Consider the following 13,732-nt stretch of genomic DNA (forward strand, 5'->3'; position numbering starts at 1 on the left):
TTTTTAAACAAAGATTATCTTGACATGTCACATGACCATGCACTGCAGTTTTCCCCAAACTAATTTTCTCTGGGGAGTTTATTCCATGGAGCCCTTATTTTTTCTCGACCCGTAGCTTTCCCTCGATTAGGGTGGCACCTAAATCATAGCTGCAGCTGTCACTGTGGTCCTGCCAGGCGCCCTGCTACACCCTGCAGTGACCTGCTACGCCCTTCTATCCCCTGCTACACCTTGCTATGCTCTGTTACGCCGTGCAGTGCCCTCACCACACAAATGCTTGCTCTTGGGGGAATTACTGGAATTGTTGGTCTTTGTAAACTATAGTGTGGTCTAGACCTACTCTCTTTAAAGCGCCTTAAGATAACTCTTCTTATGATTTGATACTATGAATAAAATTGAATTTGTCCCCCTGTACAACAAAGCCCTGAATGGCAAGCCAGCCTAAGCCACTGCAAAGCTGCTTTTATCTTAAACACACACACACGTACTGTACATGTTTACTTAACCAGGATTTTATGTTGATCAGGAGGCTTACCCTTACTGCACATATGATGACTATTATGATGTGTTGCACGGACAATGGGCAGTGTGCAATTTTCTTGGCTAGTGGCAGTCTCTGCATGCAACGTGAGCATGTATGTGTACTTTATGTACGTGTGTATTAAGCACTATGTTGTGTTGAATTCTTTAAACGGCACATTTGTTTGTCCAAGACAAATTTCCTTCAGGATAAAAAAAATCCATCTGATTCAGAGTGAGTTAACAAAGTGCAGCAGTTCAGCTGCTAGGTCTCAGTCGCGAGAGTTGTAGTTCTGGAAGGGACCCCGTTCTCCTGGGTTAAAGTCCTGTGTTTGACCCATCCACCACCACGACCAATCTCCCTGTGAGGAATTTCCCCCTTACATACAACTCGCTAAACCCCATCTAGATGCTGCTCTCCCCAATATGTTCTACACACACACGCCGAAAGGGTGCCTTTTTCATTGCAGACGTGGACAGCCACTGCCCGAACGTCCATGTTTTACGCGTTGCAGTAAGAACGGGTTTCCTCCCCGCGGGGGTTTGGGAAAAGTTTGATTTGGCTTAGGCTAACGCTAGTGATACTAATGCTAAATACAAGCCTTGTCCGTAGGCCTCGTCGGTCTCACCTCTTGTTGCACCTGTGCATAACATGTACTTCACCACCAAACGTTAGCGATTGGTTGTGACAGATCCAGAGTGGCTCTGGGCAGATCCAATAGTTTTAAACTTCAGAGTACCCGCCTTCAAGGAAGTTAACACTTGTCAATTGAGAGTGGCCAGACTCTCTGTACAAATGAAATGTACGAGAGTCTGGGAGGACCAGGCTAGCAGGAAAAAGGACAGATGGGTGGAGAAGCTTGATTTAAATGGATACGGAAAATAATGTTAAATGTTTTATACTATGTCCTATTTTTTAAGTTCCCTTACCCTCTCTCTTTCCTGCACACATCTTGCATGTGTGTGTATGAGGTTTTTATTTTGGTATGTGCAATCATCCTAATGCTTGCACAAACATGCTATATTAGCATGCCATTGTTAAGTGTTCACAGATACAAACGGAGAAAAAGGCTGTAGTTACAAATGCACATCAAGAAATGTGGGGATGAGTGTGGCGTCTGCATTTGGGTGTTTACTTTCACAGAAATATAACGTTAGAGTCACACTCACCTACACGCGGGGACACACACAATCCAGAGCTGTTTGTCATTATAATGAACTAGGGAGTCAGAGGGTTTATCTGTCTGCTGCAGTGTTAACATTACTGAAAACACACGATAGCCAATACACGCACATACTTGGCACACAATACCACTCACATAGCACATTTGTCCCCTGAAGTGTCACACTACATTTATGGATGATGTCATTACAGCTAGAAGAGATGGAGCAGTGAGATTGAGGACAAAGACAAATGAGGGACAGAGCTGAGTAACTGAAGCACACTGACTAAGGAAACGTACAGCACACTATGTTAGTATGCATGTTGCTGATCGTTACGGAAACGCAGTCATCGCCTTTTCATTTTTCTAATCTTAATAATTCTTTGACGGGAGAAAAGGGAGCAGTCAGGTCACATTGTTATGGGGATAGAAATTTGCGTAGGAAGGAGGTCGGGGTCACTAGAGGTAACAGTGATGTGGCCTAAAGTTTGGGCCTAAACCATAACGTCACGCAATAAAAAGTTAAATTTTTAACAATAATTTTTAACAGTTTTGGAAAAGGTTTTTTTTCCCCACATGGATATGAAAAAAAACTGATGTGTTTTCATTCCTTTGTTGATTTCATAGGTTTTGCTGTTTTTCAAAACTCCAAACTTGGTGTGGAAAATTATATTTTTGGCACATACATATTATTATTATTGTTCTTGTTAATCATTTGAGATAGTCGTTTTCCAGTGCGGGATTGGTTTAATAGTTTTCTGTGCTGCTTCTAAGGCAGGCCAAAGCATGAGTCAGCAAAATGCTAAAAAGTCCGATTGATTCATACGACTGCATCTTTATACAGTTATTTTTTTCTGCTAGACCCGGCTGAACTCAATTCTCTTTTGTTCTGCTTGGGGAGTTTGCAACCTTTTTTGAATTTGATTTACGATCAACTAAATATTCACCATCTATAAAAAAGTAACACAAACACTGCCATGCTATACCAGAGATAAGTATATGGAAATGCATACACACAGTACACCACGTCAAACTTAAACCCAAACAAACACACTTAAGCATGTATTCGCAGCATTTGCACGAGTAATCAGCAAGCATAGAATTGTGACTTTGTTTCAATTCTCTATGAGAATATAGTCGACCTATAGAATTAAACAGTGACTTTTTTGATATCTATTAATTGTTCATTTTCTTAAGTCTCCCATCTTGGCTGATTGGATATCTGAGGACTGGACATATGGTCGGACAAAAGAGACAAAAAACTGACTTTTGAAGATGTCACTGTGGCTTTTTGAAAATTGTGATTGGCATTGTTTACTATTTTCTGACATGCTATAGGTCAAACGATTTATCAATGAAAATAATCCATTAACCCTAGATCATCAAGGAAATATGATGTAAGACTGTGTCAAATTGAAACTCTAGGAAGTCATTACACATGACCAATGTTGCAAACTTGGCTATTTTATCACTAGATTAGGGACTTTTAGACCTCTGCAAATTTAATTTTAAAAGCAAACATTGACAATTTAGATCATCCAGGTAAATGTGAGATATATAAAAAAGAGTTCTCTTGTGTTGCTATTTTAAAGCAGTGTTGTAGCTGACCTGACGCACCACATGGTTTGTTACACAGGATCATCTGAAAAGCATTGGCAGTCATTTAAATCCATTTTGGAAAAGGGCAGACATTTAAAAGAAATACTTGGCAGGTGATTGGATGAACCATCGGTCTATAAAACTCCAGCCAGAGTCAGTTGATTCAGATCTATTCCATCGAGAAAAGTCTTTAGTGCCGTTCTTTGCCCTTCTTTCAATGAAGAATCACTCTCCACTTCTAAAATAATTGATCCTCTGGCAGCATCAACGCTAACTTGTTTATTAATGTGTGTGGTGACTGGTGTCTCTGTTTATAGGTTTCTTTAGGTATATTAGGATTAAATGATTTTTTGGTTAATTTCTGTTTTGTTTTGGTTTCATTTCTGTTGAAACTTTATGGTTTAATTGTTGTATTTAGTTTCTTTTTGTTTGGTTCTAAGCTGCTATCAGCCACTTTTTGGCTACCTAAATTGCCTTAGATTGAAGTGGTTTTCAATTATTTTTGGTTTATTGATTTATTCCCCCCCCCAATAATCAAGTGTTCTATGTCCCACAGTTGCTGAGTGCTGGCGGCGGTGGTGTCTCCCTCCTGTGAACTGTGTTCCCCCTTTTTGGTTTATTTTGAGTTTTTACCACCGTGTGTGTGCATGGATGGGTGTGTCTTCACGTGTGATTGGGGTGATCCTTCCCTGAGCTCCCGCACCCCTTGACCCAGTCCCTCCCCTTTAAAACCTCAGCACTCATCACCCACATTTTGATATGATTTGATAGTATTTTATACTTGACAATTTTAATGATTGTCAAAATAAAACCATTGTTTTTAATGGAACCACGTCACTGGCTTTGTGCATAAGTCGAACCTGTGTGCTTTTTGTGTATTTTGGTGGTTCAATTATCTAGCTAGTCCAATCCTATTCTTGGGGTGAAATTCCCCGGGTGGCGTTGCCGGTGTCTTCCTTGGGTCTGGTCATTGAGCCGGCCAAAAAGGCTCTCCACACCAATAAAGTCTCACTCGCCACATAATTAAAGACTGGAAGGAGGATGAGAGACTAATCTAGGATCTGAAGATTGAATCCGTCAGTCAACTTCCTCACGCCGCTACAGCAGAGGTTAACTTTGAGGAGAAGAACAACTGAAAGCAATTAATGAACTCATTTTACAGAATTTATATTTCGCACAAGCGTCATAAAAAGGAGGTACAGAGCAGTGGAGGAGGTGCTTTTCATTACTCAGATGTCCTCAAGGTGTATACACTTTTTTTTTTTACTGATGCTTTAAATTAGTTAAATACTCATAGTTCACACAAGATTCTACTACTTTGATGTTTAATTGCCTTTTTCTTTGTCAAGAGTTTAGTTTGTTTTAGTTTGTCTGCATAAATGTGTGTGCAGCATGCTGTTTGATAAGAGAGATTGCACTTGTAAGTTTACAAGATTACAATGGAAAAAAATCAAAGGAAAGATCAACTTTATTATAATCCGTCAACTGAGCAAAACATACGATGGAGAAGCAAGCAGTACATGCAAGGTACACAACAACATTTGGTCACTAATTTTTTTCAGTGAACGGCACACAGACATTCCCCTTTAAAACGTTCCAATCTCTTTGTTTCAGTTTTCCGGGCCATGAGTTTACCATTTGGTTCAGTCTTACCGCTCTCATTATCGTTTTTTTAGGCTGAAACAGGCAGCTAATTTCCACTGCTTGCTTGACACATTTATTGTCTATAACAGAACAAAAGCACTATTGAACCATGCAGTACCATCTAAAAAGCAATGAAACAGAGGCTTATTGCAGTCACAATTACTGAGTTTTCACCTGGGAGCATTACACAATTACTGGAAGTGAGATCTCCGTATAGAGTTGCAGACAGCAAAATCACCACATCCGTAGTATTGGACAAAATTAAAACGTGGATTTATTTACTAAACTATTTTCTAAAGCACACAGTGCAGTGTCAAAGTACGGAGTCCAGTGCCCAAGGGACCAAGCTGAAGATCTTATTTTGGAAAACAGAATATGAAATTAGTGACCAAGGTCTTCCGGCTTCTGCAGCCACAGCCACAACGTTTACACCGACCCCAATACAAGCAACTCAAATAGCAACGAATGCTGCGATTTTATTACATATTTGTAAGAGCTACTGCCACAAAGGTCCCTTTTGTATGATATTACTTTAGTTTTTTGGAATCTGTTCAAATACACACAAAGCTGAATTTTATAACTGACACAAAAGTGGTTGATTGGCTATAAAGGGTCAGATGCAAGTAAGGCAACTGCTTTGTGTAATGACAGACAGGAAGTGCATGAATGCCCTCCATTTCAGACAGTTTTCTATTCTGAAGCACAAGACATTTTTTCTTCCAATAACACATTAGGACTAAGCGTTATAGAACCTAGAATAACTGCAATAATAAATGCCATTTGCATCACATTTGAGTTAATGCATTTTTAAATGGCTGGAAATGTTCAATTTGCGGTTTCCATTACACACATGAGCTATTTAGATTATTGTGGTACATTGTGCCCAACTCTGAGAGCACACATTTTACTTCTGACACATAAGTGCTGACAGCATTATTAACTTTGAGACACAGCTCTACCAGGTTAAAGGCCAATGGATGGAAAGAATACTAGAATAATGTACATAAACGCACAATATGTAACTTTCTACCAAACATAAGACGCGGTTCGGTGATGTTGGGTAGTGGTGTGGGATCAGTGTCAGTGTCTACATACATCCCAGTTGTCTTGCAGTCAGCTTTTCCAGGTTAGGATTCCTTCAGTGTTCGTTACCCATAGTCGGATTATCCGCAGAGGTCCCCTCCTCTCCAAAACAAATGGTAAAACCAGTAAAAACTCAATAAAAGCAGTTTCACTTTATAAATCAGTGTTTCTCCGATGCTGTTGGCTCATTGGCGAAAGGGCTGCGAGCAGAACCGCTGCTAACGTTTGCTCAGCTTGTTTCTCCTCTTACCTTGAAAAAAATATTGAACATTGTTGGAAACATTGGGGGATATTTTACGTACACAAAACAACAAAATATATAGCATGAGATTAGTCGTTTTACATGTACCTTTAAGTAAAGGTACCGTTACCGTACTAAAAAGGCGTGTGACTCAAGCAAAAGTAAAATTACTTAGTAAGAGCGTGAGTCACAGTTCACAGTGAGAAATCATGAACAATACAGGGCCATGGTACAGTCACTATTAATGGTATTAGCTATGCTTTTCCGCTGTAACATGTCAAAATGTCACATCCAAATATTGCAGAATCATTTTCTCTGAGTCATGGAATAACAGTGGAAAGTCAAAACCATTTAAATTTAACATAAACTCGCAATTCAAGTTATTTGACAACCCTTTCTGCTTCATGATGAATCACCCTTTCCCCAGTTTTACCTTCCTTAGCATGAAGGTTTCCTAAAGAGATTATTGACACTGCTGGTGCAGGATTCTTGTTTCTTTCATTCCATGATCACCAGCAACGATCAACCAAATCTAAATCTGCCTTTTTGAACATAACACTTCCGTTCATTTGAGGAAAATGAGAACTTAGAAGACCAAATGTAAAAGATTTAACAGGTGGGCACAAAGTGGCATTCATTATACGTGCAACAATTTTGGTCTCTGAAAGATTGAGGTTTTTTAATCCGTAACGGTGGTATTGCCAAGAGTTAAAGTACACATTTTGATGAGGTGTGTGTGATGTGTGTGAAGTTTGGGGACGTAAATTTTACAGACGATGAGCAACGACAGTGGTGATGAAGATAACGTTACATACATTTGGCCATAAAGTTCATAATCAAAGTACATTTTATTTCAGAAAATTACTTTTGATTGACAAGTACAGTAAATATCAGATACTTAAGACTTTTACATAAGTCATATTCTAAAAAGGAAACTAACTTTTATCAAAGCAATTTTCTGTTAAAATACTTACTACTTATATTTAAGTATTGCTTTCAAGTACTTTCTACAAGACTGACTGACTGACTGTAAACATGGTGCATCTTCCAGCAGCAACACAAAACAATTGGTTTGGACTAAGCAGAGAATGAGGTGGGCATGTATTATGAGTGGTGACCACCATTATAAAGGGTGCCACCTATACAGTATATCTCACAGATTAGATTATAAACATTTGCATTAAAGTGAACTGCATAACACATAAATGGTCCCGGCTGTTCATGGTGAGCAGGACCCAATTCATCCACACAGGTACTTTCACTGATGCTGCCTGATTCTTAATAGTGTGCACATGCACATCTTTACACTTATTAGTTATTGATTTATAGAGGTTTATGACTTTCATTATTTTACAATACTGCCAGCACTGCTACACTCAATGAAAACCTGACTAAAGTCTCATTTAGCTAAAGTAATTAATAAATAAATAAAGTCCTACAGCATTTAGTATGATGTCATTTACTTTACTCTGACTGGCTTCCAGCATCCCTGACAGACCGTGGAGCATTTAGCAGTTAAACAGAGCCAGATATTCCCATAAGGATTTGATAGACAACTAGAGCTAAAAAAGAAAATATTGAACTCCCATGTATCAGGTGGCCAGAAACATGAATCCAAATGAATGATAATGCTGAAGCAGACCTCCTTTTGCTCTTCACCTTCACTCTCCCATAGATTAAAATCAGCTGTTCAACCACAGCTGACTTCATCTTATGTGCCTTATCATTATCTGTTAGATTTGTATCATTTGTCACTGAAGCTTGACACAAGTTAAGATGAGATGGGAGGAGGGGTTGAGGACAATGAGAAGATGTTAATATTAATGTCAGCATGTACTGTATGATAAATTTATATATTTTAAAGCTGCACAACATGACAGATATATTGAGGCATTTTGCCTTTATTTTTATGGATAGCTGATAGTATAAAAGGCAGGCAGAAAAGGAGGGGATAGAGGCATATGTCATGCCAAGAAGGCCCCTGGCTGGAAACCATGGCATCTTTTGATGGTGGAGAAAAGTGTTATTTTCTGTAATGTCACCTCATTCTCTTAAATACATCATACTAATATAAGCATATCTCTCAAATATTGTAGCCCTGGCATGTACAATTTAAGATAAATTTATGAATTCACTGATTAGCATGACATCAGCTTGTTTATCAGAGAATGAATGAATGACTGAATGAATGAGCATTATCTGAGTTGCTAAGAGCAATCAAAAGATTGATCAATTGGTTGTAACACACTCAAATCATTACTGTCGCCACCGCCATGGCTACTGCTTGAATGTGATTGGGTGTTTGTGTGCATAAGTTAAACTTCAGTATATTAAAATTCACGCCAATCTATTTTGGCTCGCGGTCATTTCACAAATTTCTGAGATCAGGCAGTTCTTTCCTGTTGTAGCTGCACTTTGTGATTTACCCTGGTAAGACAGCCATATTTGAATATACATGTGGAGCCTATTGTAGCTTTAATGTCAAGTGTAAATGAGATCTAGATCATTCATTATACTTTACAATACACATGGTAGTAACAGGTGGAGAGGTGTCTAAAGAGGAGAGGAAGATGGATGAGAGATGTGATAGATTGAGGGTAAATGTAGGTGAGACGAGGAAATGTGAGAAAGCTGGTAGCTAATGGTAAGAAAAGATTTTAACTGCAACAGCTGGCAGCAAAGTGCAGTCAAGTGGCAGAAGGAAAAAAAATAATGAAGGAAAAAAAAGAATGGAGGAAAAAAGGAGGATAGAGCAAGAAATATTAAGGTAAGACGATGGATACCTTCATGGCAATGCTGCAGATTATTAGCTTTAAAGGGTGAGTAAAATAAGAGATAGAGACTGATGTAAAAAAGATGAGATGAGAGAGAGAAAAAGAGACAAAGCATTAAGGATGATGAAGAAGAGGGCCAGACAGAGAGGTAGAGGACTGGATTATCAGGAAGTGAAGAAGAAAGTGACACATGGTATTTCAGTGGCTTTGGTAGGCAGAGATGAGAAGAGAATGAAAAAGAGGGCAGATAGGAGGATTAAAAAAAAAAAAAAGATAACTGGAATAAAGGAGGATGACAGGAGAGGAAGTGAGGGGCAGCATGGACAGAAGGGTAGGTTAGCCTTTGAAAAAGGAGAGAAGGAAGAGGAGAATAAGTTGGAGAGAGAGAGGGATGACAAGATGAAGTGTGTTGGAGGATGTAATGAAAGAAAACAAAAAAAGGAAATAAAGAGAAGGAATATGGGGTGGATTAGACAGTGAAAAAGCAGACGAGGAAAATCACTGAGCTGATATCTAGCTGATAGATTTCGTCCATAGCTCCAACACCTACTCACTCTTAACACACACACACACACACACACACTCTTACATCACACAGGGGGACAAGAGAGAGAAATTAAGTGAATCTGTTTCTACCTCGAGGAGCCCATTTTATCTTATACGGAACATCAATTCACACACAACAGGCCACAATAAAAGGTGTGTGTGTGTGCGCATGCGTGCATTCCCATGTCCAAGTATATGTGTGTATGTGCAATCCATCACTGAGAGAAAGGATAATCCTTTCCAAGTCCCTGTCCAAATCATTCTCATCCTAACTGGTCACATACTCACTTGTCAACGCACTGGGTAGTCCGAGGCATCAAACTGATGTTCCACTATGGTCGCTGTTTAAAACACGGGGAACACATTCTTAAAGGTCCGATGACATGATGCTTTTATATAGACCTTAGTGCTTCCCTAATACTGTATTGGAAGCCTCTTTCCCAAAAATCAGTCCTGGTGCAAAATTACAGCCACTAGAAGCAGTCCCACAATGAGCTTTCCTTAGTATGTGCCATTTCTGAGTCAGTAGCTTTTGAGGAGGAGGAGGAGGGGGGCTTGGCCAACTGCCACTTTTGAACGTTTGAAAGCCATGATGTCTCTCTCTCATGGGTGGGCCAAATTCTCTGGGCGGGCAGAGGAAGGGGAGGTAACTTTGCCCCTTATGACCTCAAAAGGGGAAATATTCCAGATTGGCCCATCTGAGCTTCTAATCGAGTCAAAGTCAGCGATGTTGGGAGGAAGTTGTGGTGGATAGATGTGTCAAACAAACAGGTATTTCACCAGGTAACCAATGTTTGTGTCCTTTCTGGACTTAACTTAATACCTTAATTTACATAACAAATATACTTCTATTAACATAAAACATCATCTGCCTAAACCTAACAAGTATTTTTGTTACGTTAACCGTGTCTTTAAAATGGTGACCGTCTTACGTTTGTCGGTTGCACGAAATTGTGTTTCCTTCAAAACCTAATTGAGAATGCAGTTTTGTTGGAAATGGAATATGTTAGGAGATAGGGTTGCTTTAGCAATAAGCGCACAGCCATACTGTAAATTTCTTATAATATCTGTACATGTCTTTAATTAATAGCAGCTGAAAATAGATGTTGGGTTGACACTAGTGATGTCCAAACATAACTTTACGAAGCATTTTTCTCATTTTCTGAGCCTAGTAGATGGCGCTCTCTGTTCAAAGGGTTGAAAGCACACCAAATTGCCATTCCTTGAGCCTCCTTTAAACCAAGAGCACCTTCTAGTTGGGTCAACAACTGATGGTTCATAAAAATTCATTTGGACATTACTAGTGAACACTGTTCATCCTAAGATCCTGCTGAATAGCCGTGCACACCAAGCTAAAACTACACAGTACATTCCTAAATATACCCATGTATGTATACATCTGTAAAGAAAGTGAAAGAAATGCTTTCAGATATTGACAAAAACAGAAAGCAGCTGTGTAAAGATGGCCAATCCACTGGTATCCATCTTCATAAAGAGCTCTGATCATCAGGGACATGACTGATGGCTCTGCCCCAACCACCTTATGTGCTGAGGGCCAAAGATCAGTGTGGGAGTGTGAAATTGTAATGCTAGGCCAAAGGGACCAACAGAAATGCTAAATGCTCTGTCTTCATTGTGTCACGCTGGTGCCAAAGGGCCAAAAGCCTTTCACCCACAGTGTTAGCATCTCACCGGTCAAGAGCAACCATTTATTTCAATTATATGACTAGTTTTACCAACACACACAAAGACTCTCAAAGACGACCCCCAGGGTACAGCAGTGTTTCATATTTGGAACTTTTTCAGCTTCTGAAACCGGATGTTTAAACCAAGAAATAAAGATGATGTGGGGAGCAATCAACAGATATTAACATTTCTGGCAGATGAAGGAAAAACATACACAAATACCCAATTAGTTTGTTTAGTTTTTAAATCACAAGTTTGACTTTACTATTGCTTTAAGATTACAATTCTATGTACAATTTTATTTCAACAATCTTTCAGCCAAACAAAATGCCATGTAAAAAGCAATGATCTCATCCTTTACTGTGAAAATTTAACATAAATGGTTTCTCTTCTCCTGCACACGCACAAATCCTTTTCCAACTTTTATTCACAGCCAATAATGTAGTACCTGTCAAAAAAAAAACAAAAAAACAGGCCCACACTTCAAACTGCACAGAACTCATGCAATACATATGCAATCTGTCCCCACACACACACGCACGCACACACACACACACACACACACACACACACACACGCACACGCCCGCACAAAAAAGTCTCTGAAATGCATTCATTCACAGCCAATAATATGAGCTGTCAAACAGGCAGACCAGCATGCATACATGTCCAGCCATGCACGCACGCACACTCAAATCAAAATTCATGGACCATTTCACAGTATCTAGCTTGCATCAACCAGGGATGCCTGTGTGTGCTAGAAGGTAAATATCTGAGGAAATTAGTTGTCCAGCCATGACAATTAGGCCATCAGTCTCCCACAGCATAAACAGAAAAAAATTTAAAAAAAAAAATTTAAAAAAAAATCAAATAATGGAGAAACAAGAAAAGGGTTGTAGCTCTTACAAAGTAAAATTCAAGCAGCGGGGGACATGGTGAAATTAGAAAATTAAATAGAAAGCCAACCGCAACTACTAAAGGAAAACAAAGGGAATGCAAGGAATGAGGTCCAAGAGACTGCAAAGACTAGCATAGTTCATCATTTTAGACATACAGCAGGCCATGATTGTGTATGCTGTTCATGCCAGAGGCCATCAGTTCAAAGGATGAAAAAAAAAAAAAACATTGGCAGTTTCTCCCTGAGGCAAATACAGCACATTGGTGGATTTACACTTCATTGCTACAACAGTGATAAGAGTCGTAAAGAAAAGGAAAAAAATGAACTCATTCACCTGCTTTCTTTCATGAAGCTGCTCAGAGGTTGACAGACGACTGAAGGTCTTGCAGCTGGGTCACAAATCTCAGAGTAGAGACCTCCATTTTAGAGATGGCTGTGTGAAAATGGATAAATATTTTATAACCAAGCCAGAAAACACAAGTATTCATTTCACAGGTAGACCTAAATGGTCTCATGCCCTCTGTTTGTCTCTATAGCTTTGACAAACACTTTAACTTTTAATATCACAGTTGAGTCCCTTTACGTAAACCCAAAGTAGCTTTTTACTTTGTTTACTAGCTAGTTTAAAGCTGAAATGTTGTCTACTTTAGCTTGCTGCTCATAACATGCTAACAGAATGTGATAATGATTAGCTAGGAATACAACACCAGTTAGCAAGCTGAATACAAAGCTACCATCAATTACTTGAGCAAAGACATGGCCTAAGTTCTTGAAACAGACATTTTTAAATAATTCAGACAGCTTTTTGCACAAACTTTGAGTCGTCGAAGGCAAAGACTGACATTTTGACATAGCAAAAGAAGAAGCAACCTAAACGTTTTCTTTAAATCAAAATGTCCACTGCTGTGAGGAAGGTCTACTCTTGAATTAAAAATAGTACAGGCCTTCTTAACATACCCGGCGGTCTTAAATTTGCAGTGTTAGCAAATTTAGGCATCAATCTATTTGACATGACTTTTCAGTCTACATCAGGGTGGTGATAATGCTATGAAAAAGCTAGTAGGAACTCCAGTGGTGTAGTCTACGAGAGACGAAGGTGTACACAGTATACACACTAAGAAATCTCCAGGATTTCCATATACCCACTTAAAAATGTGAAATGATATGCAACAATGTATTTTTGTGACAGAACTTTCACCTCAGATATTTGTATTCACAAATACAGGGTCGGGTAATGTGACAGCAAACTAAACACTGCAGAACATGCAGAGAGACTTTTCATTTTATCTCGACCCGCTCCTCTCTGAGCGTGGTGCGTAATGTGTTCGTAGAAACCATGGCCCAATGCTCTGCCTACACTAACACCAGTATCCTTCAATCACCACACATTTAAGACAAATAAGTAGCCCATTTTGTTTTGTCCTGCTCTATTACTTCACCAAAATGGATTTTTTAGTTTCCTTGAGGTCTAGTTTAAAACCCAACTTCACCCCCTACAGCCACAGAGTAGCAAAGCATGAACCTCGCCACACAGTGTGGACAAGATCCACCCACAAATATTCACATCCTTTTAACACACA

General features: G+C 39.2%; 1 long non-coding RNA gene across 1 annotated transcript in view; it reads right to left on the reverse strand.

Annotated features, from left to right (window-relative positions):
• Positions 1 to 13,732, reverse strand: part of LOC116670605 (uncharacterized) — a 21,575-nt gene that overhangs the window by 7,512 nt on the left and 331 nt on the right. The window contains exon 2 of the long non-coding RNA XR_004327066.1: positions 12,487 to 12,585. This is a non-coding gene — a long non-coding RNA (uncharacterized LOC116670605). The remainder of the gene's footprint in view (positions 1 to 12,486; positions 12,586 to 13,732) is intronic.

Source organism: Etheostoma spectabile, chromosome 20 (genome assembly GCF_008692095.1).
Source record: "Etheostoma spectabile isolate EspeVRDwgs_2016 chromosome 20, UIUC_Espe_1.0, whole genome shotgun sequence".
In the NCBI taxonomy this organism is placed as follows: domain Eukaryota; kingdom Metazoa; phylum Chordata; class Actinopteri; order Perciformes; family Percidae; genus Etheostoma; species Etheostoma spectabile.